The sequence below is a fragment of the Amblyomma mixtum genome, chromosome 3 (assembly GCF_055824585.1).
Source record: "Amblyomma mixtum isolate Tamu chromosome 3, ASM5582458v1, whole genome shotgun sequence".
Taxonomy (NCBI): domain Eukaryota; kingdom Metazoa; phylum Arthropoda; class Arachnida; order Ixodida; family Ixodidae; genus Amblyomma; species Amblyomma mixtum.
Genome location: NC_143014.1, coordinates 425,715,996 through 425,742,125, shown reverse-complemented (window position 1 = coordinate 425,742,125; position 26,130 = coordinate 425,715,996).

The following is a 26,130-nucleotide window of genomic DNA, read 5'->3' as shown; positions in this document are numbered from 1 at the left end:
CCGAGCGGCCGGTAGAAGTACGACCGAACGCAAAAACAGCCGATGTTGTGGTGTACCGGCGGAGTAGGCCCAGGTCACCTCACTCGAAGCGAACTAGACTTTTATTAGTGTACGGTAAATTACTGCTTTCCCTTATGTTGACGATCCAATAAATATGTCCTAATTGGACTAAAAAGCCTATGTAAAACTCCCATCATAAGCCCATATTGTGAATTAGTTGTCTCTACCACCCTGGCAGGTGGCCGTTAAATTAATGACTGGTCGCAACAGGTTGCGCGGGAAGAGCAACCTGGTTTTCAAAAGCCCGACCGGTGGCAGCACGTACCATCGCAGAGCAATGGCGCATCACTTAACCGCTGCGCCGCACAGGTATGTGCACGGTCACCGATGCATAAATTTAACGAACGCCCAATTCCGCACATATATGGGCAGTAACCCATTAACGCTATCGATTCATACCCTAGAGACGGAGCTTAAATGTCCCTTCCACTTTTTTGTTATCCCACAAAAAGTAAAGCCACTATAGTTTTTTGTCCTGCGCCATGTAGTCGCAAAGCAACTAACTAGACCGCTGTCCCAAATTCATGGTAAAGCGCTCGCTGTGAACGACACCACCCATTTCTGAGGCCTTGACGCAGATGAGGGCGGGATGGGGATTGCTGGGCAGAGTATACGTGCCTTCTAGAATGGGTCTGTGTCGCATCTGCCAAGCGTGAAACAGAGCACCTGATTGTATACAAAACATAAGGCAGAGCGGGTGGTAACGGCTAAAAACTTTCATCTTTAAGCGTAAACAAACATCACTACCGTAAAACCATGCAAACAAAATCAACCGAAGCGCGCATGCTAAGCGTGAATTTCGTTCAGAACGTACTTTATTCACTCTTGAGGTACCCTCCTGAGGCGGAGTGGCGGAGTTGCGTGTTCAGTGCTGCGAGTTGCGATGGTGCCAGCTCCAGTCTGTTTGAGCGGTGCGTTCGCTCCCAGCCCCGTCCGTCGGTGGTGGGTTCCTCGATGGCCGCAGGTACACCACAGGTACAGCAGCGAGGAACGGAAGCTGTTCTCCGTAGCCGCCCAAGTCGTCTTCAGCAACCACCGTGGGCAGACTTGTCGCTGCCTGGGTGCCTGGTTTGTAGGTCGGGGCGCCAATAGCGTCGAGCGAGCGGAACAAAACAGTTGCAGTCACCAAGGACGCCACGAAAATGAAGAGGCCCAGGAACAAGAACCTCAGCCTTAGCGTTTCAGAGCTGTGGTCGCGGGCGACTCTGGGCTCCCAGCTCGAAGAGTCATTGCTCGTCGGAAGAGAATCCAACGCGGGCATGCCGGCCTCAGGATCTGCGCTGAGCGGCTGCGAGGTCAACAGGGTGAATGAAGAATGTCCTGATCGCAGCGGGTTCCCAGCGGCTAGCATCACTCGGCCGAAGAGCGCGGCCGGAGACGGCGGCAGCACCGCTGCCCGAGGCTGTCCGTCCAATGGAAACCGCTGCACCAGCTGGTCGGGACGCGCCTGTGGCCGGCCCCGGGTCTCGGTGTCGCCGTCCATTCGCGGGTTTGTTTCTGCCTCGCCGCGAGATGTGGAGTGCGGCGATATCACGAGTCTCCCAAAAATGGCCGCGAGTGCTCCTGTCAAGGTTCCGGTCAGAGCGGAAGTGAAACGCCGCAGTATGGGCAGCGGTTCTGGTTTCCGCCAGCCATACTTTTGCCATAGCCTCGGTAATTGCAGCGAGGTCCGGCGTTTAGCAGCCGAGATTGAAGGCACTTGGAGACCAGTGTCCAACGAAATTGCGGTGCTAATACTCCCGCCGTCTAGCTGGTCCGTGTGAATATTTTCGAAAGTGGCTTGGCTCACCATTCCGGTAGCCACTGCAGGTGTCAGGGGCCCACCGAGTGCTGTATTGCCTTCGTCCAGGGACAAGGGGCGTTGAACGTGGATGTTTGGCAACGATAGGTACCCTGTCCTCACTCGACGTGCCCTTCTGCTGCGCTCATTGCTGATGTGCTCCGAGTGATACCGCTCGGGTGGTGTTGTTGTCCTCAAGAAGAAAATGGCGCGCACCCACTGCAGGGGATTGGCCAGATTGGCCAAGACGCAGGCGAGGACTGACAGCACTTTGTTCTTTTCCTTGCCAGAACAGCGCGCGCCAAACAATCTATCGTTTCCTCAATTAGACAATATGCGTATGGACGTGTTAACACTGGCTGACCGAAACGAAATAATACGGGGTATATTCCATAGTGAACCTTATCGTTGCAGCAGGCCAAGAGAATCTGACGCAAGAGGCGAAAAGAAGATGAAGAACTGGTGTGGGCTCGTGTCTTCCTTATCTTCTCATTGAACCCTGGCCCATCCCCCGTCGGGGGTATGTATACCATGTCATTAAGGCAACAAGATCAACAACTGAGGTACGAGTGTGGACAAAATTAAACCGAGCATGCTACTGGCTTGTAATATTTTACACGTTGCCTAATTCAAATTGCCAGCTGTGGTATGTGCATGCTGGTAAGGGGCGTTAATGCACTTTCTCACGGACAATCAATGTTTCTTTGCCTCCTGCAGAAAAGGCGTGATTGCGCTTGAAACGGAATAGTTGCCCCGTTAATTATGATAGCACCTCTGCGTGGTTTTTTATACGCACTTCAGATTTTGTAAGGTGGCCTGGATTGAGCACACGACCAAGTGCAGTGTCTTAAAGTAAAGATTTTGGTTTCCTCACTGAAGAATCCCCAGTGCATAGAGTTTCTTACTATTAATTAGAGGTAAAGCTGGCGGCTCTCCACTTGATCCACCGTGCACGCCTGATGCATGCCACAAAGGAACCGGTTTCGGGTTCACGTCTGGTGGCTTGTTGACAGTGCTACAGATTAGATTTTTTTGTTGTTCAGTTTTGTTTTCACCGCTGTAGTTTTCACCGATGTTTTGTGGGCTTTGTTGGGGCGTAGTTATCCAGCTGCGCACACAGATCATTTGAGATCCGGAGCATGCGAAGGCGCTCGAAGTGAGCTAAGCAGTCTCGAGTGCCTGCTAGGCCTGAAGCCTGTTTGCTCCATCGCTTGGTGCCATTTAAGCACCAAGCTGGCATTGGCCAGCAGAAGGCTGTGCTACTTGTGCACTGAAAGGACAAAGTTTTTGTGTAGTGTCAACTCCTCATTCTGCTGCTTTAACCACTCTGCACATTTTTCGTAGGAGTCTCGGTGACACTTATTTTTTTAAAAGCTCAAAATACTTCGACAAGCGCAACTTATTTATTTATTTATTTATTTATTTATTTATTTATTTATACAAATATCTCACAGGTTCCACACTTGGAACATTGTGTGAGGGGAGGGGTTACAATATTTAGCAGACAAAAGATGGTACAAAGTGGAAAGAACAAAAGTAAACAATATTAAATACATTGGACTGCAAACAATTATTACACCGTACTTGAAAAAAAAAACCGTAATATATTGACACAGAGGAAAAACAGCAAACAAATAGCGGCACTGCATGGATTTGACAACACATACGAACACAATTTATGTACAATATCATGGATGCATGAAGGTGGTCAATTCGTTTTTGAAGATTAATGGGTCACGTATGGTAGCAATGCAATCCGGAAGGCCATTCCAACACTTGATAGCACGTGGCAAAGCAGAAGAATTAAACGCGAGTGTTCGGCCGAATAGACGTTGGAGCTAAGGTTATTATGTAGGCGACGTGAAGTGCGCATTGGGCGTGTAAGTGGCAGTGTGGACGCGTGACGACTGTATATTAGTTTCTGTAGTAAGCAAAGAAGAGCGATATCCCTACGTGTCTGTAAACTTGTTAGCGATAAAGATAACTTGATGCTTGTTACGCTTGAATGACGGTTGTAGTCGTGAGAAATAAAACGCGCTGCACGGTTCTGAATTGCTTCGAGTGAATGAATTAAATAAGCCTGATGTGGTGACCAGATGGCTGATGCATATTCTAGTTGGGGACGGACAAATGTTAAGTATGCTAGCTTGCGGGTAGAAACAGGTGCGCTATGAAGATTTCTTTTCAGGTAGCCAAGCGTGCGCGATGCTTTGGCAGTTATGCATTGAATATGTTCCGCCCAAGAAAGATTAGAAGTCAGATAAACGCCAAGGTATTTATAGGAAGACGTGCGGGATAGTGTGACACTGTTAAGGGAATAAGTGAATAGCGAGTTTGAACGCTTCCGGCTAACTGTCATGATTTTACATTTGTCAGTATTAAGTGTCATTTGCCATGATGTGCACCAGTTAGTTACACATTCAAGGTCCTGCTGAAGAATTGCATGGTCAGTGGTTGAGCGGATTTGGCGATAAATTATGCAGTCATCGGCGAACAGTCGGACTGATGATGTAAGATGCAATGGCAGGTCATTTATGAAAATTGAAAATAATAAGGGACCGAGAACACTTCCCTGAGGGACTCCAGAAGTGACGTCACTAAGGGGTGATGAAAAGTTGTTTGTTACCGTGAACTGCTTACGAAAAGATCTGAAGTTCCGGATCCAGGAGACAGTTAGCGAGTTTAAATTAAGCGACGATATTTTAGCTATAAGGCGACAATGGGCAACACGGTCAAACGCTCTGGAAAAGTCAATGAATATGCAGTCAGTCTGGTAGTTTTCATCCATGTTCTTGAATAAATCACTGGTAAGTTCAATTAGTTGCGTATCACAGGAAAACCCTTTTCTGAATCCGTGCTGGCGTGGGAAAAAGAAATCATTGTTCTCGAGATGGCGCGTGACGTTAGATGCAACGATGTGTTCAAGTAACTTACATGGAATACTCGTTAGTGATATGGGGCGGTAGTTACTAACTGTGTTTTTGTCGCCAGATTTGTAAACAGGGATTATTTTGCCAATCTTCCATTCATAAGGAATTTCGCCGGTTGCTAAAGATTGCCTGAAAATATGACACAGAATGATACTAGAGGGATGTATGGTGTGTTTGAGAATTTTTGTATTTATTCCGTCTACCCCTGAGGAAGTTGATACCTTAAGACTGTTAATTAGAGATGCTACGCCTTCTGCTGTTATATCTATTTTAGTCATGAATGGGTAATTGAGTTCTTGGGGTTGAGGTTGGTTGGAATAGTCTTCGGCAGTGAATACTGATGTGAAGTAGTCATTAAACGTGACTGGACAGTTCTCTTGGGGTATTGGACATTTGTTTTCATCAAGCAATGAAATGGTGTCCGACGTGCGTGACGGGGAAATTGTTTTCCAAAATTTTAAGTTAGCCGTACTCGCCTAGGATTGCGTTTGCTTCATTTGGAGGACTGGTGGTGGCTGCACATTGCATGCAGGAACGACTTCGACTTAATGGATTATTTCACGTAAATACTCGCATGTTGCACTTCTGAACACAAACACGGCTGTCACTTACGGGTAGTGCAGGTTTCGAATTCCTAAATCATATTTTTCGTGATAAAATCTCTCAGCACCAGCCCGGACATGGCGCGAGCAGGCACTCAGTGCGGGCAAGCTAATTTCTAATAAAAAATTCAGGACTCGTGCAAGTTTCTCATCGCACAAACCATAGCCAATGCACGGACATGGCGCTCCAAGACACCAGTGAAACCTTTATTTCTTTTTTACAATGTGAAAACGGGAACTTCTATAGTGCAGTATTATAATCGCTAACAATTTTTAACAAGGATATTTGCTCTAATAAGTGTGCCTGTTAAACGCAAAAAAAAATATTTTTAGCGGTTAGCTATATGTGGCGCTATGAAGAGATATCCCCCACTCGCCATGGGTAAATTCGTTGCTCGTTCTAAATTCATCATTGAAAATTGGTTTTGAGGAAAGGAAATGGCGCAGTAACTGTCTCACATATCCGGATGGGCTCCCGTACGGCGCCGTAAAGGAAGGAGTAAAGGATGGACTGAAAGATGCTAGGGAGAGGTGCCGTAGTGGAGGTATCCTGAATAATTTCGACCGCCTGGGGATCTTTAACGTGCACTGAAATCTCACACCACACTAGCGCCTTTTGCAAGTGTGCTGTGAGAGCCATTCAAACGCTGCCACCGCGGTCGCATTCGAACCCGGGTACTCCGGCTCAGTAGACGAGCGCTTTAATCACTTAGCTACCGCGTCGGGTAGGCACGGTTACGCCTATCTGCTTTTCTTCCCGTTTATTGCAATGTACACTGCGCATATTTTATTACACGACATATTGATTGTTATATCATATTGACCCGCCGCGGTGGCTCAGTGGTTACGGCGTTCGGCTCCTGACCCGAAAGACGCGGGTTCGATCCTGGCCGCGGCAGCCGAATTCCGATCCTGGCCGCGGCAGCTGTGTACTGTGCGATGTCAGTGAACGTTGAAAAACCCCAGGTGATCGAAATTTCCGGAGCCCTTCCCTACGGCGTCCCTCATAGCCTGAGTCGCTTTGGGACGTTAAACCACAACAAACCAATATCATATTGTATCATATTAATGGATATTGGGACAATGTGGCATCACACCAAACCATTGCATGGCGGCTTTCTGTGAACACGCCCGGCCTGTCCAGAACAATGGTCTATAGGTCAAGAGTAAAACGCAGTGGTTAGGTTTATTTCCCACGCATGTCAGCTCGCGTGAGAGCTTCCCTTGCGTAACTATAGTGCATATTTTAGAATTCGCGCTATTACTCCCAGGATCCTCACCTGTTCTTCCGCCTCTTTCGTCACCGACAGTGACGTGATGCAACCTTGCTGTATTGCTCACCATTACATTTCATGTACCGTTAACTGTGAAGAACGGCGCAAAGACGTAGCAACAACATTAGACACGGCTGTGTTTGTCTGATGCCTCCTTCATCTGCACCCTTTTACAGTTCTTAGCATCGAAAAGCCAACTAGCCTAACGCTGCTCTTTATTCCAGAGGCTCGTTTATCGAAACGTTGGCCCCTTCTCTATAACTGCGTGTATGGCAGAAAACAGCTGCTGAGGCAGCCTGCTACTCGTCTTTTCTATTCGCCGGTGAGAACCAATCGCAAGTTTGGTGCGGATCGAAGACGACATAATGTAGCCAGCTCCATCGTTTTCGCTGTATTTCCCCAATCTTCGAAAAAATCTCCAGCAGCCCGTTGTAACGTTCCTCGTTCCCCTCACATGTATAGTAGAGCGCACTCAGCATACGCTATGAATCAGTGATGCTGGTTGGTTGGTTTATGGGGTTTAACGTCCCAAAGCGACTAAGGCTATGAGAGACGCCGTAGTTTAGGGCTCCGGAAATTTCGACCACCTGGGGTTCTTTAACGTGCACTGACATCGCACAGTACACGGGCCTCTAGAATTTCTCCTCCAAAGAAATTCTAGCCGCCGCGGCCGGGATCGAACCCGCGTCTTTCGGGACAGCAGCCGAGCACCATAACCGCTGAGCCACCGCGGCGGCGAATCAGTGATGCGTCTGAGCAAAATATATAACTGTAACTTACGCGACTCATGTTGAATCGCTGCGTCATTCGATTGTGAGAGTGTGAAAAATCTGTGAAGTTTCTTATAAGCTGCCACCCACCTGATTAGCGCTGCAAATAAGTGCATGACACGTCAAGTAAAACCTAGCAAAGCTTTGCGAGGAAGCGGTAACACAGTGAATGACAGAGGGGACCACGATGAAGAACTAAAATAAAGACAGGACTTGCATTAAAGTTATGCGATTGGACATGGAGAGAAGGAGATGTCAACGCCGGATTAAAAGCAAAACAATAAAACAGCCGTGTCACAAAGCCACCCCGAACACCCATGAAGTAAAAAGACGGTAAGGGAAGTGTTGTATCGTCTAAGTTTCGGTTTCGCTTTCACTTTTGTCCGTACCGTGTTTCAGTTTCGCTTTCACTTTGTCCGTACCGTGGCGCCAGTGTCTGGTGTATAAAATGCTTTTGTAGATGTTATTAAAGGACAGTTCGTCTGAGACCGCAGCAGCCTCCTGACTCTCTTCGGCGCTCTCCCGGGCCCGCCACACAAAGAAGCCCGAACAACATGTCATGCGTTAGTCAGTGGTTAGCTGATTATTTACGATAATTGAACATGGAGTTGATATAATGCACACTTAAGGAAACGAGAAATAGAAACATAGTTCACAACCACAGTATGACAGTCACACAGGTGAAATGAAGAGTAGTCGAAAGTCACATGAAGTGAACAGAGAAATAGCGCACACACATCACACACACTGGAACACTGAAGCACCGAGTTGCCTTGGTGTTTTCAGTCACCGAACGACTTCTATGAAGGATAGCCGTAGCGATCCGGTGGCTGTCTAGCTCTTGTACGCTGAATGCGTCGGTGCTGAACATCGACAGTTTGAGGGTTGGGCATGTTTGGCGGTGCTGCGCCGTGGCACGCTTGTTCCTGCGTAGCAGACAATGGTGGATCAGCCGAGGTGGATGAAAGTTTAACACTGTCGTAAGTGGACGATGACGAGGGCACCTTGGTGAGTCTCGATGCGTTCCAGATCTTCCCGTCATCGAGGAGAAACGACGATGGTCCCTTCCTCGCGATCACTTTACGCGGCTGACTGTGGAGGGATCACCTTTGAATGCCACTGTAGGCTTCGTTACACGGACGAAGTCATCTACTGTCACCGTTGTCTGTCTTGCCGCCCGGCGAGCATCCGCGTATTTCTTGCTGTTTTGTTGCATCTCCACCACGCGTTGGCGCATCCGACGAAGTTCTGTTGCCGGATCAGTAAAGAAGGACGGTGATGGATGTCCAACAATGTCAAGCCGTGTTCTAGGCAATCTTCCGTGCAGTAGCAGAGCGGGAGCTATCCTTGTAGTAGCATGAGGCGTGCACCGGTAGATCCCGAGGTAGTCAACGGCTGCTTCACGAATGGGACGATGTTCGAGCAAAGCTAGCTGAACGAAATTCTTGAAGACGCGGTTAAACCGCTCGACTAGCCCATTTGCCTGTGGATAATAGAGAGACGAGTGCGTGAGACGAATGGCGCGCTCGTTCAAGAACTGTGTGAATTCTTGCGACGAAAACTGAGGTCCATTTTCGCTAACAATTTCGTCGGGGTATCCTTCGCGGGCGAAAATGGACACTAAGAAATTAGTCACCGTACTTGTTGAAACTTCTCTACAGAAGTGTACTTCCGGCCATTTTGAGAAGTAGTCCACTAATGTAATAGCGAACCTACAGTCTTGCGGGGCTCTTTCCATGGGGCCGACGATGTCGATGGCCAGCTTTTGCCATGGGCGCTCAGGCAGCGGTACCGGCTGAAGAGGAGAAACCGCAGTCTTGGCGCTTTTGTCGGCTGCCTGACAGACGCTGCAGTTATGGACGGCAAGCTCGACTTGCTTGTCCATGCCTGGCCACCAGAAGCGTTCTCGTAGTCGCGCCTTGGTACGAACTATTCCTGGGTGCGCCTCATGAGCCGTGGCTATTAGCTGCGGTGTCAGCGAGAGGGGAACAACCACTCGTTCTCCACGCAGTATCAAGTCGCTGACCACGGAAAGTTCTTCGCGCACAGTGAAGTAGGGCTGCAGTTCGCTTGAAATGAACTTACGGAAAGGCCAAGTCGACTCAACATAGGCGTTGACGTCTTTTAAAATATGGTCCTCGCTAAGAGCCTTCTTGAACTGCTCTTTTGTGAGGCAAAGGGGTGTAATGAGATTTAATATAATCTCCTCCTCAACGGAAACATCTTCATGTGAAACAGAGGCAGGAAGACGAGAAAGGGCATCCGCAACGGCGTTCTCTGATTCCTTACGGTACTCTACTGTGTAATTGTAGCGGAGAAGGCGTTCAGACCACCGTGCAATGCGAAGAGGCCGCCTGCCCGTTCCCTGAGAGGACAGGAGGGAAACTAAGGCTTGATGGTCCGTGCGGAGTGTGAAAGGACGACCCCACAAGTACGTATGCCAGTGCTCGCAGGCCCAAATGCATGCAAGTGCCTCGCGCTCTCCAACCGCATACTTCCTTTCCGCCGGAGACAGCGTACGAGACGCAAATGCAATTGTATGTAGCTTGTGCCCGTCCAGTTGCTGGAGAACAGCGCCAAGTCCGCAGTCAGATGCGTCCGTGGAAACAATGACAGGAAGAGTCTCGTCAAACATTTGAAGTACCCGGCCGGATTGAAGCAAGGACTTCGGAAACTAGCGTCTGCAGCGGCAGTCCAACTGAAAGGTTGGTTCTTGCGAAGGAGGACTCGCATTGATTCAACGATGTCCGCGAGACTCGGGAGAAACTTCGCGTAGTATTCGACTAAGCCAAGGAAAGAGCGGAGTGCCGTTGCATCAGTGGGGGCAGGAGTGTTAATTATTGAATTCACTTTTTCTGGCATTGGCGAGATACCCTGGGCGGTGACCTTGTGACCCAAGAAGGACACAGGGCGTAAAAAATACGCTGACCTTCTGTACCGATGCTGTGCAGAAGAAGGGTCTTGCGACGCTCGGGTGAGAAGGTCGACGATCTTGAGGCCACGAGGAACGTTTCGAACATGCGGTGCCATTGGGACCATGGAACAGCGGGACGGCCCGGGACGGGAAGGAACGGCGGCGGCGGAGGGATGGCGGCGCTCATGGTGCTGAAGCAGCGAAGGAAGGCTCAGGAATGAATATAAAACCTCGTCGCCATTGTAGTGTTCGGGCTTCTTTGTGTGGCGGGCCCGGGAGAGCGCCGAAGAGAGTCGGGAGGCTGCTGTGGTCTCAGACGAACTGTCCTTTAATAACATCTACAAAAGCATTTTATACACAAGAGACTGGCGCCACGGTACGGACAAAGTGAAAGCGAAACTGAAACACGGTACGGACAAAGTGAAAGCGAAACCGAAACGTAGACGATACAACAGGAAGTTGGTTGGTTGGAAGGGAATGAAGGTTGGTGTCACGGGCCTGTAAGGGTTTGGGAAGAGTTCTATACGGTTACACAGACAACCAACAATTTAAAAATCGCCGAAATACTTTCGACTTTGCATCCGGCATGAATAAACAGGGAGGTCTCTAGCGGCGAAATATATCAAAAGTGATTTCTTAACTGTTTATTCATCAATACAAGATTAAGTGAACAGAAACTAAAAAAATAACACGTGTAGGGGTGCGTTTATTGGGCGTCCTCAAGAGACCGAACCGCCGTGTAGGATCTGGCGTTGTAGGCAGGCGTAGCCAGTGCCAAGAGAGCGGGGCAACTTCGTCGTCGTCAGGCGCAGCGTATTATCGGCGCATGGCGGTAGCGGAACCAGTCACCGTTGGCACACTACATAGGATTTAATTCACGACCAGCCTTTTTCGAGCGTACTAGATTATTCGAAACACGCAGCTTCTATAGCATGCGCGAGGTACAGGAAAAGAGTAAAGCACCAATGCTAACAATGGTGAGAGGGGGAGGAGGGTATGAAAATAGACGACAAAGAAAAAAGAGAATCGGTGACAAAGTTGGTATATTAGCTCTATGGGTGACAACTTGAAATGGAGATCCCCTAACGGGAATGCAGCTCTGCGCAAGGAGGGAACGACAGAAAATGAAAAATAAAAATATATATAAAATAAAATATTAATAAAGGGGGAGAAAAACATTCCTTTCCCCACCACCTCATGGAATTCTTAGAAAGACAGGGTAGTGACCCTCGAGGTTCGCTCATTGCCGCATTTCGGTGACAAGCCTGAAGTGTTTGATACCTGCGCAGCGAGGAAGCAACATTTCTGGAGAAAATAGTAGCGATGGTGGTCAGCAGGCATTCCAAAGAAGCACCTGCGCAAAGGAAAAAAGAAAACCACTATTGCGCAAGACTTCGCTAAATCCGACTCGGAAGGGCTGTGGAAGCTCATTACCGCATTTCGACGACAAGCCTGAAGCGCATGACACCTGCGCAGCGAGGAGGCAGCTCCTCGCGGCGTAGTGCTTTATATACCTACATTAAGCTTTAATCTCCGTCACCTGCGGATTTATTTTCTTCAACGAGCAGCTTATGCAGAAGAAAAGGACGAAGAACAAAAATCTCAGTGGACGGCAGCCGTTCTGTGACCCTTTGTGACCGATCCTGCCTGCATGTCCCGCCGATCTGTCCTGCTTCTGCTAGAGCCCTGCAACTCTCCATTGCCAACAACTCCGTGTCTATTCATCGAGCGCAGCGAAAATTCTCCGGCCGCCCACCTGGAACGAATTGCTCAGGAACTGGCTTTATGTTTCCAGACGAAGAAATCGAAACCTTTATTCATACTCCCCTCCAACTCCGAATATACCGAGGTCAACAAGTCAGAGCTCCAGTGAATCGTTTTCTCGATGCATTCTGCTGCTACGAGCTGTGGTGGTGTCACGTTTGGTATACTGGAGATTTTAGCGCAAGACTTCACACGTTACCATCTGAATATTGTAAATTCTTCCTTGGAATCAGCATAGCTTCCACACAGTTGGAATACTGCGAAAGAAATTTTGCTTTTGAAGAATGCAGGGAACGAATTTAGGAGCGGCAATATCCGGCCAAATGCTTTAACCTCAAATTTAGTGAAGTTGATAAAGTAGAACACAGTTGCCTCGCATGCTGAGGACGTTAATGGCCTCAGGTCCATAGAAATTGGCTTTCGTCGCGATTGCTCCGTATGGTTCGCAATGAGCCTCTCGACAGCCGAATCTAACTTTCAGAGCGCAAGAGGAAAGTTGCGGCGCTGGGGATACTCGAGATCGCCTAGGCCTGCGACAGCGTTGAGCATTCGGTCCTTCTTAACAAAAATATTCAGCTACATGCACCGCACTGTATTTATACCTCGATTTGTGAATTTCAAAAGGACAGATTTTTCTTCTGTAGAGACAGTGCTTTTGTTCTAATGCCTATGCTCAAGCAAGAGGTGTGCCGCAAAGATCTGTTTTTTCTCCATTGCTTTTCACCATATTGTTTCGTGATATCCCCACTCATTAAAGGCCTACTTGACCGAAATTTCGCAAACCATAAAAAGGTTTATTTTTTTTATATAGTACACCCCCGTAATATGCTACCTACAAAACATTACGTTCCAGTTTCAAGCAGTTAAGGTGCCAACGGCACGCAAAAAGCCGTTTTCAATACCGAAAGCGGAAAAACGGGCGCCATTGCCGCCCGCCGGAAGTGACGCATGTTTGAGACTGGAGTTCGGGAAGGTTCAGAGCGTCTGCTCGTTGCGGCTCGTGCAATTTTTGCAATAAATACTGGTTATATATGAAAACACACATCTTAAATAGGATGAAACCTCCCAGAAAAAGTTTTAAATATGTTTTATTTGATGTAGTAGACTAGAAAACTCCTCGCTCAACCTCAGCGAACGTGATCGCGCCGCAATGCTAGTGAGCGTTGTTTGCCTGGCAGTATTCGATTACAGCTTGCGCAAAGTTCGGACATCTCGAAGGAAGGACGCGTATTGAAATGGAGGCCAAGTAGAAAAAAATTCTGGTATTACTAAGTCGGCTTTTTTTATCGGGCACGCGCGTGCCAACAGCAGATGTGCGCTGTGCTGTGCGTGCAATATGGTTGTTGTCTTGATAAAAAAAAATTACCCTCCTTCTCTTTTTCCTTCTCATTTCTCTCCCATCGAAAGGTATTCCTGCCTGCGCATAGGAATAGGAGTCAATAAAAACAGCTGGATATCTAAAAATGGAGCTCTAGAGAATTAAGCGCTGTGTTAAGCGAAAGAACATGCCAGAAGCAAAATTTGTGTTAGAAAGTAAATATATATTTTTCTCCTCGAGAACCGTTGCATCAATTCGGTGCCGACGGTGGGCCTTGCGCGCCTCGGTCGGGCAAGCCACTGCGCGTTGCAAAATGCATGTGGGTTCAAATGAACAAAGGCTTATGCGCTGCGTTCATTACACTATTTACCTATAATCACATAAAGCCCGTGTACTGCAGTGACGGAAAAGTTTTTCTTCCGTGGCTGCCGGACCCCAGTCGACCGTATACGCCAACCACGCAGATTGCCGGTAGGTAGTGTATCTGTATCGACTAAGTAATAATGCAGAACTTATAATCAAAATGACGTGTTACCTTCCTTTGAAAATATTATCATTCAAATAACATGCCTTCAGGTATCCGAGGTCTTGGCGACACGCCTCGGATGGTAAAGCTGAAGCTTCCTGTAATCTACCTCAAGTATGAACGGCGTGAGGCAGTAAGAAATTCGACCTTTTCAGTAACGCTCGTGTGTCCTTCCATAATTCTCAGCCCGGTCTGCGAATCTTCGAGGTAGCACATACACTCGGTGCACGACGGCATTATTGCGCATTGGGAAGAGCTGTACCTGCAATAAACGCGTGCATGTTGATTCCTTTTCAGACGAAGCAGACCTCTCGTTAGATTTCTGCCTGGTGTAAACAACGTGACGTCAAAAGGGCGTTTCTCGATGAGAAATGCCGTCCACTTTAGCTTCTGAACCGGCTAAACTAGCTTTGACGAGCAGTCCACCGTCCTCTTAATTCTCCCGATTAGAGACGCCTCGAAGCCTTTCTTATCCCAATTATAATGCTCTCAGTTCGTAGCATGCTTTGCCGATCGGGCCAGAAACACGTACGTGCTCTGATGCATGATGTACACCGGCAGAGATCTATTGACAAAGCCCTACCCACAAAAGGGGGTAGCGCGAGGGAGAAGCGTCAAGCGCCCACCATTATCTTTTTTGATGAAGAGACGGGAATTCATGTTAAAACCTGAGCTTCAGGCAGTTGACACCAGCTTTCCAGATCGGGTGTGAAGGGCAGCCGCCAAGAGGCATGCAGGGTGCTCGCCGCATTCCTCGTATTCCTTTCCGCGGCCACGCATATTGTCGACATAATCCCAGCAGTTAATTTTTCTCAGAGACCATCGAGATTCGCGGTAAAAACAGCCAGAAACGCGCCAGAAGGGCTTACAAGTGGCGTTCACTCACTACAGAACGCCTGAAACTGGCGAGCCGGCAATGATGGTGCGTCATTTCCGGTCAGGTTTGTTAGTTGTCCAGCACAGCGCTAGTAGACTGCGTCGTCTGGTACAGAGGTTTCTGAACGCTTGTAACTAAAATGCGAGACGCTTCACAGCCCTAATATTAAAAATAAATATTGTTCACAGCGTGAATATATATATATATATATAGTTGGGTTCCGGTGCCGACATGCGGACAGTAGGCTTACGTCTCCTGTTTCTACAGTTTTTGCAGGCTGTTGGAGCGGTGTCCGGCATCGGTTTCTTGCCATGCACGTGGGATGCAAGCGGCATAGCTAGCACAACAGGACAAGTGGCATTTCTGTAGGAGCCTGCGCATTTTCAACTTACCTCGCCTTCGTATCTGGATTTCCAAATCATCAGCGTCGACAAAGAGCAGTGCAAAACTACAGAGATCACTATCAAGAGGCCATATCTAGACGAGACGTGGATGGCTTGGGCGCTAGGCGGAGCCACCGACAGTTATCACTGTACTTCATCGAACAGCAGCCTTCTTAAGCATCGTCCGCACACAGTCTCATTGGGTTCCGGTGCCGACATGCGGACAGTAGGCTTACGTCTCCTGTTTCTACAGTTTTTGCAGGCTGTTGGAGCGGTGTCCGGCATCGGTTTCTTGCCATGCACGTGGGATGCAAGCGGTATAGCTAGCACAACAGGACAAGTGGCATTTCTGTAGGAGCCTGCGCATTTTCAACTTACCTCGCCTTCGTATCTGGATTTCCAAATCATCAGCGTCGACAAAGAGCAGTGCAAAACTACAGAGATCACTATCAAGAGGCCATATCTAGACGAGACGTGGATGGCTTGGGCGCTAGGCGGAGCCACCGACAGTTATCACTGTACTTCATCGAACAGCAGCCTTCTTAAGCATCGTCCGCACACAGTCTCATTGGGTTCCGGTGCCGACATGCGGACAGTAGGCTTACGTCTCCTGTTTCTACAGTTTTTGCAGGCTGTTGGAGCGGTGTCCGGCATCGGTTTCTTGCCATGCACGTGGGATGCAAGCGGCATAGCTAGCACAACAGGACAAGTGGCATTTCTGTAGGAGCCTGCGCATTTTCAACTTACCTCGCCTTCGTATCTGGATTTCCAAATCATCAGCGTCGACAAAGAGCAGTGCAAAACTACAGAGATCACTATCAAGAGGCCATATCTAGACGAGACGTGGATGGCTTGGGCGCTAGGCGGAGCCACCGACAGTTATCACTGTACTTCATCGAACAGCAGCCTTCTTAAGCATCGTCCGCACACAGTCTCATTGGGTTCCGGTGCCGACATGCGGACAGTAGGCTTACGTCTCCTGTTTCTACAGTTTTTGCAGGCTGTTGGAGCGGTGTCCGGCATCGGTTTCTTGCCATGCACGTGGGATGCAAGCGGTATAGCTAGCACAACAGGACAAGTGGCATTTCTGTAGGAGCCTGCGCATTTTCAACTTACCTCGCCTTCGTATCTGGATTTCCAAATCATCAGCGTCGACAAAGAGCAGTGCAAAACTACAGAGATCACTATCAAGAGGTCATATCTAGACGAGACGTGGATGGCTTGGGCGCTAGGCGGAGCCACCGACAGTTATCACTGTACTTCATCGAACAGCAGCCTTCTTAAGCATCGTCCGCACACAGTCTCATTGGGTTCCGGTGCCGACATGCGGACAGTACGCTTACATCTCCTGTTTCTACAGGTTGGTGTGTTTTACTCCTATAAGCCAACTCATGGCCTTACGAAGTCGGTACCGGAGCCCAGGGGACTATTTTCGAGAGTTGTGCTTGAGTGCATTGCGCCTGTTGTTGAAGCATGTCAATCACTTCATATTTTGGATGGTTTGAGAGTGCGCCTATTGCTATCCGGAGATATGGAAGAAAACCCCGGTCCTCGATCTGAAACGTTGGCTCAGGAGTTTGTTGAAGCATTGGGCTGCCTAACAAACATACTAGAAAAGAACGAAAGTATTCTTTAAAAACGTCAGTCCGTGAAAATACAACAGGATGTGATGGAGGATAAAATCCAGCAACTCACCTCGAAAGTTGATGCTCTCATAAAATCCTCGCCTCTGATACCAACAGTTGAGATATAAGAATTAGTGTCGCAGAGAAATGAATTGCAGTTGCAATGCGTAATTTACTAGTTAATCAAGACGAACTGGAGAACCGTTCGCGCAGGAACAATTTACTTTTTCATGGTATCCCTGACACTGCTAAAGAAACGTGGGATGAATCAGAGACGAAAGTTCTCTGTATCTGCGAAAAACACCTGGGCATTACCATTACCCTCACTGCAATAGAAAGAGCCCATATAATTGGCAAAGAATCCAGTGAAAAGAGAAGGCCGATAATTGTAAAATTTAGTCACTTTAAGGACAAGCAGCGCCTTTTCTCTGCCGCTTCAAAATTTAAGGACACTGGTTTTTCTGTAAGTCAAGGTTATTCTAAGACTATCCGCCAAGCGAGGAGTAAGCTAACTGCCTATGCAAACGAGCACGAATTCAAATACGCTCTTAAACTCGACAGATTAGCAATGCGGAGAAAAACCTATGTGTATGATGACACTACCGGTTCAATTCGGGAACTTGCGCAACAGCAACCAAACTATGCTGCTTCAAGGCATTGCTCTGTTTCTTGTGATCAACTGTCCGTCATTATTGTTAACTGCAGAAGTATAAAGAATAAGACTGTGGAATTCTCTGGCCTAGTTCACATTTCGCAGTCTGATGCTGGCTCGACTCCGATATTTCAAGCTCTGAAGTTTTCCCGTCCGAGTACACAGCTTATCGCAAGGACTGTAATGCACATGGCGAGGGCGTCTTTGTTCTCGTGCATAACCGAATACAGAGTGTGCCTCTGGACTGTGGTGATGACCGTTCAGAATCTGTTTGGTGCAAATTAATCCTTTCGGCCGGAAACAGTCTTACCGTGGGCTCGTTTTACAGGCCACCTACTTCCACTAGCAAAGACCCTTTACTTAGCCTCTCCCGTTCGCTGTCCATTCTAGCTTCTGAACCTATCCTGTTAGGAGGCGACTTTAACTTGGCAGACATCACATGGAACAACCATTATCCTGAAGGGAGTAGTTCTGCACATCATTGCGCACTGTATGAAATTGTAAGTGTTTGCGGGCTACGTCAATTTGCGGACTTTCCTACGCGTGTTGGATCGAATGGTGGCAATACCTTAGATTTGCTGTTTTCTAATCGAAGTGATCTAGTACAAAACGTAGTAGTCACACCTTGAATTAGCGATCATGAAGTGGTAATGGCAACAGTCGTATGCAAACGATTAGAAGTGCTGAAGCAATGTCACAGAAAAGTTTATATGTATAAAAAAGGTTACTATGACGCCATAATTAGGGAACTTGATTCATTTTTATGGTTTTCATAGATAGTTCCATTTCCTGTGATGTAGACGAACTGTGGACAACATTCAAGAGTAAGCTGTTGCCTCTCGTTGATCAGTTTATTCCCGGAAGGCTGATGTCACCTAATAAACGAGTGGATAAGCCATGGATCAATAAAAGAATGCGTGCATCAATTAGAAAGAAAGCTAAGGTTTATAAAAGGTATTGTAAAACAAAAAGCCCATCTGTGTACGCGCGACTAAGAATCCTGACTGCCAACCTTAAGAGCGAATTAAAGGCAGCAAAGAGCTTGTACCTATCCTCATTGGCAGACAAACTAAAAACGAACCCAAAAGAAGTGTGGCGCTTTATCAAATGCAACAAAAAGGATGTTGTTGGTATTCCGGTCATCAGGGATGGTGACAATTTATTGAAGGACGGCACAGCACGAGCAGAGTGTTTCAATGCGTACTTTCATTCCGTCTTCTCAGCTTGGTGCTCAGACGCAATTGCGGAACAGCAGCTGTATGCAATGCCTGATATGGTTATAACCGATCAAAGTGTCAAGTCATTGCTACAAAACCTAAATGCGCATTCCGCTCCAGGTCCAGACGGCATTCCTAACTATATTCGAAAGCACTGCGCAGAACATATTAGTCCCTTTTTGGTTACTTTATTCAACAAGTCAGTACAGACCACGAAACTACCTAAAGACTGGAAAATAGCCAATGTTACACCAGTTCACAAAAAAGGTGATCGTAGCCAGGTTCCCAATTACCGCCCCATATCTTTGACATCTGTTTGTAGCAAAACCCTGGAGCACATAATCTATCCTGGAAAGACAACAGTTTTTTCACATCAGCGCAGCATGCCTTTCGAACAGGGCTGTCATGTGCAACGCTAGGACTGATGCTTGGGCAAGTTGGTATGTCATGTTCAAGAAGAACAGCGCGAAAAGACGCAGTTAGAGAAAAACGCATTCCGAGACATGTTCTGCAGCTGTTTGGTGGTTTCCAGCCATCGCAAGGTCACTGCTCGAGAATCTGCCAGATCCTGAAAGCCGAATGGAACAGACAAGCTCGGTTCTACCGGCACTGCCTTTACCTCCAACTTCACAACGCCTGGGCCCCACATCATGCAAAGAAGAAATGGAAAGAATTCTCTGATCTGGCAAACTCTACTGTTGATTTCCTCTGGCAACAGACACTTCTTCAGCTCCGTGCCTCACAGCCTGAGAAGAAACGCATGCCGGAGAACGTCATCCATACAGCAGGGAACGTTTCACTGCCCACTGAAGTGCGTCGCGTTCTTTCCCAAGGACCGAAGTACGCCACAGAACCCAAGAGGTCACGACCAGAACTTCTGGGCATGGTGAGACAAGTATCCAGGCTAGCACCCGTCGCCGAATCAGACAGGTGTGTGTCCGAAGGAGTCGATGCGTTGCTACGTTGTAAGGGACCAGGGAATTCCGGTCCAGTTAAGAGAACTGTGTCTTATTTGAAGGAACATTCGCTGCGTTTACTTCCCGCGGATAAGGAAGGAGGCTTCCTTGTGCTACCGTCGCATCTATATGTAACTAAGGGTCGAGAAGCCATTCTTTCGTCCTTCAATGCAGCAAAGAAGGTTTCCCTGACTAAGATCAAGGCAAAAGCCAAAAAAACATGTAAAAAACATAACCTTGATGTCTTGGCAAATTCAATTGACAAATGTAAAGGACTCAGTTTGCAGCTTTTCTTTAATGCCAAGACGCACAAACCGGAATGTCCTTTCCGTGTAATCGTCTCTGAGAACGGCGCGTGGCAAAAATCAGTAGCAGTGTTTCTTAAGAAGATTTTAAATTCATTGACCTTAGACGATCCCCTTCTGGTGAAAAAATCACAGGACGTAATTCAGGTTTTAGAAACCCATAAGAACAAAGGCCTCATGGCTTGCTCGTTTGATGTAAAAGACCTTTATTATTCACTGCCGCATGATGAGCTGTTTTTATGTATCGAAGAATGCATCGATAAACACGACGTTGTTGCCTTCCAAAATGAGGCAGGCATCTCAGTCTCAGGGTTCCTAGAACTGCTTGAAGTGTATTTAAATTCAACATTTGCTATCTGGGATGGTGTTCTTTACCTGCAGAAGAAAGGAGTCTGCATCGGCTCATGCATAGCGCCCGTGCTTAGTGATCTGTTGCTCGCACAAAAGGACAGAAGGCTCCAACGACAATTAGAAGGGTCAAAAGCTTTGCGCTGTTTTCGGTTTGTTGACGATTTCTTTGTTCTGTTAGACACCGATGTCCATAATTTTGAACCAGTCAAGCAAGAGATTGAAGATATTTTTGTCCAGTGCCTTCATCCACTCACGTTGACTTCCGAAGTTCCTGAAAATAATACGATTAGATTTCTTGATCTTAGACTCAGCTTTACGCCGAATCATACCTGCTGGTCGTTTGAACCGCGAAGCAACAAGCCTCTACTTCCATTCGCATCGTCGCATTCCAAGTTAGTTAAACGCGCCGTGGCTAAGTCATGCTATTACAACGCTCTAAATAAATCTTGCATTCACGCTCAACAAGACAGTTTCAACCAGCAAACTGATCGCCTTGTAAAGGCAGGATATCCCAAGCAACTGCTAGTGTCCGTTTCTGAATCGATGCTCGCAAGTTTAAGCAAAAACAACAAGAATGATCTGGCAGAGTCTGCCAAGGTAAAAGAAAAGACAACAGTTGTTCCTTACATTCATAAATTTTCCCATAAGCTAAAGAAGATAGGCAACCGAGCTCAAGTAAGAGTTGTTTTTTCGGCTCCCGAAAAGCTTGGGAAACTGTGTAAACAAGTGAATGATGAATTCACGCCAAAAAAGTGTTCCAGAAAGCATGAAAATCAGTTTGTTGCATGCCAAGAAGGTGTCATTTACTCTATTCCACTTTCGTGCGGGAAACAGTATGTTGGCCAGACGGGCAGATGCCTGAACGAGCGCCTGAGAGAACATAATATCACTGTTTATAATACTGTTAAAGGGCACCTCGGCATCCACTGCCGAGATTGCGAAAGCAAAACGTGCCAACCATTCTTCCAACAAACAAAAGTGTTAAGTAGACACCCCAATACGCTGACTCGAGAAATCATTGAAGCTGCTGAAATCGCCCGGCTAAATGACGCATGTATCAGTAGTCCCTCCGTATCGTTGTCAAAGAAAGAATTAGAATTTCTATCTGCAAGGAAGTAATGCTGCTGTATCTGTTTGGTATTTTTTGTGTGCGTGGACAAGTGTGTATCAACCCTATGTGTTCTTTTTGTTGCTTAGAGCCTGACGTATTTATTTCCACGTTCCGAGCAATAAATCTTTAGTTGAAAGTCAGCGCTTGTCTTTGTGTATCTTCCTGTGGTCCTTGTCTTTTCGCGCTCTTCTTCTTGAAGATGTGCGACGCAGCTGACTGAGTTCACTCATGACATTACATCCGGGATAAACGACTGTTTTCATATAGATGCTATTTTTCTAGATTTTAAAAAGGCATTTGACGTTGTGCTGCACCACCTCCTTCTTAAAAAAATGTCATGCCTTGGTCTTCCTGACTATTTGTTCGGTTGGCTAAAAGATTATTTAAGCGCACGCCAGCAGCAGGTGGTAATCAATGGTACATCATCCTCGCCTGTGGATGTTTTATCTGGAGTGCCACAGGGTTCAGTGCTCGGATCATTACCTGTCGGCCTCAGATCCACTGTCAGACTGTATGCTGACGATTCCGATTTGTATTCCCCTGTCACGTGCCTTGATAATCTTTGCGTATTACAGGCTGACCTTGAAGAGTTTTTGAGTGTTGCTTGAAGTGGGGCATGGCATTGAATGTATCTAAGTGTTTTCATGTTCAATTTACAAACATAAAAAGAAAATTCTTGGATCCTACCTTTTAAACCATGACACTATCCAAACTACTGATAAGGTTAAATATATCGGTGTTATACTCACAGCATCCCTAGACTGGACAGCCCACGTTCACATGATAACTGCCAAAGCTTCTCGTCTTTTGCATTTTTTCCAACGGAATTTCAAAAGCTCTCCCCAGGTACTAAAATGGTACCCTTTCACGGGTACACTCATTGACAAGTTAGAAAGGGTACGGAAACGCGCTGCAAGGTTTGTCACTGGAAATTATAATTTTCATATAAAAAGCTCAGAACTTCGCGACCGTATTGGGTGGAAGACTTTGGGAACCCGAAGAAAAATCTGCAGGCTGAATTTCTTCACACCATTTACAATGATTGTACCGGTATTAATAAAAACAGTTATTTAAAGGAGCCATACTACATATCAGAGAGACTAGATAACACGAAAAAGATTAAGAGTTATCAATACCGCATTAATGTATTTAAGTATTCGTTTTTCCCTGACACAATCCTGGACTGGAATAAGCTTCCGAATGATGGGGTTTGTGCACCTGATTTCGAAACTGCTGTTGAAACGATAATCTGATGTACAGGGTCTGTTCTGAAAGAAGTAGGACTCATTTTTTTAATGAAATTTATTCATGAGAATAGTACAAACGATTAGAATTTTTCAAGGTAGCACCCTTCCGCACCTACACGCCGCTGCCAATGAGTTTTCCAGTTTTCGTACGCCTCCAGGAACGCCTGGACCACAATGCTGTTTAGCTCCCTCGTCACGGCCCCTGTACCGATGCGTGATGCTTCCCCTTGAGCGTCGATTTTATTCTCGGGAATAGAAAAAAGCCTGGCGGGGCCAAGCCGGGGCTGTAGGGGGGGCTGAGAGAGCGTTGCCGCCTTGTGCTGGGCAAAACATCGGGGTCCTTATTCACATGATTAAGATCCTGGCAGATCACTTTCCGGTTGGCTTTTTTGCTTCTTTAACAACACTCGCGGCAACAACTTCGCGCACACTTTCCTCATGGTTAAGTTTTCTGTCACGATCTCGAAAACTTGGGTTTGAGAAATGCTCATGTCATCAGCAATCATTCTGATACTCATCCTACAATCACTGTTAAGTAACGTTTTAACTCCCTAAACATTTTAGATGGTCTTGCTGGTCGAAGGGCGTCCGGAGCGGTCATCGTCTTCCACTCTTTCCTTACCTTCTCTGAACAGCTTGTGCCACTCAAAACACCGGATCAAACCATGGCAGCGTCATCGTAGACCTTCTTAATCATGTCGTGAGTCTTTTTGCCCGTGTTACCAAGATTTACACAAAATTTGATCGCGTATAGCTGATCTAGTATACGCTCCATGATTCTGCATGACCAGACGTTTCGATAGAGATTCACAGTACAAGCGACCTGCTCTCTTCAACGGCCAAGAGCCGACTACCGATTTTCCCCAGCATTCCCAACATCCAACTTCAACGATTCTGCACGCGCAGACCACCTCTCGTCCGCCCGTTCACCCAGGAAAACACCAGTCCTACTACTTTCAGAACAGACCGTGTATTTCTTCCAGGTCTCGTGCGTTTACCAGCGCTGTGCCACCACTCAAACTACTTGCTAACTCATTTAGTCTTCTTTTTAATATGTTGTGTTATCCTTGCTGACATGTTTCCCAATATCTTCATTGCATGTGTTATTGTATGTAGTAATATCCCCCCTACAATAAGGCCTCATGGGCTCTGTAGGTACTTTCAATAAATAAATAAATAAAAATTAGCCGAAGTAAACTTTCGGTCAAGTAAGCCTTTAAGACATCACAGTTTTTGGGTACGGAGACGATATAAATTTTTTTGCCTCTGCCAGGGATGATCGTGCTATTTACCATTCCTTGCAGGAATATCTCAATGCCCTCGAAAACTAGTCGGACCAGATTATTTTATCCCTCGATGTCAGCAAATGTGCTGTCCTTGTATTTCCGCCAGACACCCCCTTTGTTCATCTCGCTATCCTACCGCTCCGGCCCAGTTCCACACGTCGAGTCGGTATGCTATCTAGGCGTTAATTATGACCCAAGTTTGAACTGGCGGCCTAAAATTAAGGATAATGTGTTTAAAGGAGAAATGGCGGGTAAGTAATAAAACATTCGGCATGCGTCGTGACACGTTACTGTTTATCTGTAAGGCCTGTGTGAGACGAATACTTGAATTTTGTTGTGACCTGCTCTATCTTACCGAAAACTACAAGCTGGAACCCTCAGCCTTGCATGAAAGTCGTGCTCTCCAGCTCTGCCCTGGGCTGCAAAAATCAGTTTCAAACACTGCGGTATACTTGGAAGCCCGTATCTCCTATCTTTATTCCCACTACCAAATTCACATAGTGCGAACTTTCATCGGGTTCTTTGACACGGCCCCTGGCGTCATATTCACATTTTTTTTTGTTTCCCAACCGCCACTGTTTTCGTCTAATCATTAGCTGCGGTATCAGCTTCTACAATTTACGTTCACAAAGAACCTGTTAGCCCACCTTGAACTTGATATGTGCTCCTTGCAATGAGTTGGCGACAAGCAGGCTGACCCGGTCTTCTATTACGACCATATTTCACCAACAATGCCAAACGTAAGCCTCCCAATATCCCGAGTAGTTTTCTTGCTGATTACCTAGAGGAGCATCCCCATCACCCTGTTCAACCCACTCATGCCTGATGTGAGAAAGGAGTTTGTTTTTAGCCGCTCCTGATTGTAAGATAGTCGTAAACGAAGCAAACTCGCGTCATTCGCATATATAATTGGTTTTTGAGGAAAGGAAATGGCGCAGTATCTGTCTCACACATCTCGGCGGACACCTGAACCGCGCCGTAAGGGAAGGGAGGAAGGTAGGAATGAAAGAAGGAAGAGAGAAAGAGGTGCCGTAGTGGAGGTCTCCGGAGTAATTTCGACCACCTGGGGATCTTAAACGTGCACTGACATCGCACAGCACACGGGCGCCTCTTGCGTTTCGCCTCCATCGAAACGCGCCGCGGTTGGGTTCGAACCCGGGTACTCCGGCTCGGCAGACGAGCGCCTTACCACTGAGCCACCGCGGCGGGGTATTCGCATATATAGAACATATTTCGGCGTAATAGAACTATTTTTAAGGTCATTAACCTAAGTATTTAATTGTAGTTGACCCACAATACTCCCCCGTACAGCACCTATTTGGACTGGTCTTAACTCAGATTGACAGCATTCAATTTTACAAATTGGTGTCTATAATTAAGATATGACTGAATAAGTTGTAAAATATGTCCTCGCATTCCATAGATTTCAAGCTTTTTTCAATTATGTATCGTGATGCATGGAATGAACCTCAAATTTAGTCAGGTTTATAGAAAGAATTGCCTCACATGTTAATGATCTTAATGACCTCAACGCCGCAAAGATTGGCTTTCGTCGCGGGTGCTCCATATGGTTTGCGCATGCGCATGTCAAAGGACGAAGCCGACTTTCAGTGCGCAAGAGGGAAGTGTAAGGTAATTAAAATATATATATTGAATAGTAGTGGACCCAAAATATTGTCCTGGGGAACACTTTTTTTATTGGTCTTAACTCAGACTAATAGGGTTCAATTTTTTTAAAAATTGCTCTCTCTAATTAAGATATGACTGACAAAGTTTTGCAAATTTTTTCCTCGGATTCAATAGGTTTCAAACTTTTTAAAAGTGTATCCTGATGCAAGGAATGAATTTTACTAAGACAATATACGGCCAATGGCCTTAACCTCAAATTTAGTCAAGTTGATAGAAAGAGTAGTACACAGTTACCTCACACGTTAATGAGCCTAATGTCTTCAGCTACGCAAAAATTGGCTTTCGTTACCTAAGGGTAAAGTTACATAAATGAAAGTTACGTAAGGGCACAGAATATTGAGGACATATTTAATGGGCGAATTTGCATATATCCAGCGTCAGACTGGAACTGTTCTAAAGGGAAGAAAAAATTTACATCACTTCAGTCTTGGCTATCGGTTTAACGTATGCAGCAGCGGGGCTCCGGACGGGCATAAAGTCGACGAACTATTAT